We start from the raw sequence: 1,392 nt of genomic DNA, 5'->3' as shown, positions 1-1,392 counted from the left end.
CGAACCCGCGACCCTCAGATTGCGAGTCGAGTGCTCTAACCACCTGGCCATGCCGGGCCTTCGGGTTGTTATTTTATAACAATGATTTTTTTGCTATAGTAACACCGGAAGGAAAACATACAACAGTTGATAGATGGAAACAAGATCGAACAAGATGACTGCATTAATTCTGAGCTGGTTAAGGAAATATTGAAAAGTTTAAAGAACGATAAGGCTTCCGGGCCAGATAATATTTCCAAAGGGTTTTGAAGGAGGTTAAAGATTGGATACATGAACCACTTGCTACTATTTTTTGTCAGTCGTTGAATAGTGGACGGGTACCAGAGGATTGGAAGTTAGCTAATGTAACTCCTCTTTTCAAGGGAGGTGATAAAAACTGTCCCAGTAACTATAGACCCATTATTCTTACATCAATTGTGGAAAAAGTTCTGGAAAGTCTGATAAAGGATGTTTTGCAAAGTCACTTAACAAAGTTTAGAATTTTATTGGATAGTCAACGTAGTTTCACTAAGGGAAAATCTTGCCTTACAAATCTTTTAACATTCTTTAAAAATATTACTGCTTATGTAGATGAGGGTAAGAGTGTAAATTTGGTGTATGTGGATTTACAGAAAGCATTTGACAATATGTCACATAAAAGGCTTGTAAAAAGTTACCTTTATAGGTGTGGGGGATAAGTTAGCAAATTAGACAGAAGAGTGGCTGGATGGAAAAAAGCAGAGGGTTGTTACAAATGAAGTTCAGTGAAACTGGTTTAATGCCACAAGTGGGGTACCTTATGGCTCAGTCTTAAGACCTTTGATTTTTTTTTTTGATTTACATAAATGACATAGTTGAAAGAATGATCAATACATTACTTAAGTTTGCAGACGATATTAAGGTGTTGGGTGTTGCTAGCTGTGAAGAGGATGCTGTTGATTTACAAAAGGATTTAACTCATTTAGTAAATTGTACAAATAAATGGCAAATGGGTTTTAATTATAATAATTACAAGATAATGCATGTGGGTTATCATAATTTGAATTACAACTATAATTTGGATTGGAACATCCTTAACAGTGTCATAAAAGAAAGGGATCTTGGTGTAATAGTTGATCAGGTTCTAGAGTTATCCACGCATTGTGCTGTTGCTACTGGGATGGCAAATATGATTTTAGATTGTATCAACAGAAATACTGAATACAAGTCTAAAGATGTTATAATTTCATTGTATAAGTCACTGGTTAGGCTACATTTTGAATATTGTGTTCAGTCTTGAGCTCCTACCTAAAGAAAAACATGTTTTGAATTGTTGGAAAGGGTTCAGAGAAGGGTTACTAGAATGGTGCCTGGGATGAAGGGATTGTTATAGGAGATGAGGTTGAAATCTCTGAACTTGTTTTCTCCTAAGAA

General features: G+C 35.6%; 1 protein-coding gene across 1 annotated transcript in view; it reads right to left on the bottom strand.

The window, feature by feature from the left end:
* The window catches only part of LOC111085368 (proteolipid protein DM beta-like), a 28,526-nt gene that overhangs the window by 11,747 nt on the left and 15,387 nt on the right, over positions 1-1,392 (bottom strand). The gene's annotated exons all lie outside the window — the stretch shown is intronic.

This window comes from Limulus polyphemus, unplaced genomic scaffold, assembly GCF_000517525.1.
Source record: "Limulus polyphemus unplaced genomic scaffold, Limulus_polyphemus-2.1.2 Scaffold17, whole genome shotgun sequence".
NCBI classification, from domain to species: Eukaryota; Metazoa; Arthropoda; class Merostomata; order Xiphosura; family Limulidae; genus Limulus; species Limulus polyphemus.
The sequence above is the reverse complement of the archived record's forward strand: the minus strand, read 5'-3'. Positions and strand labels throughout refer to the sequence as shown.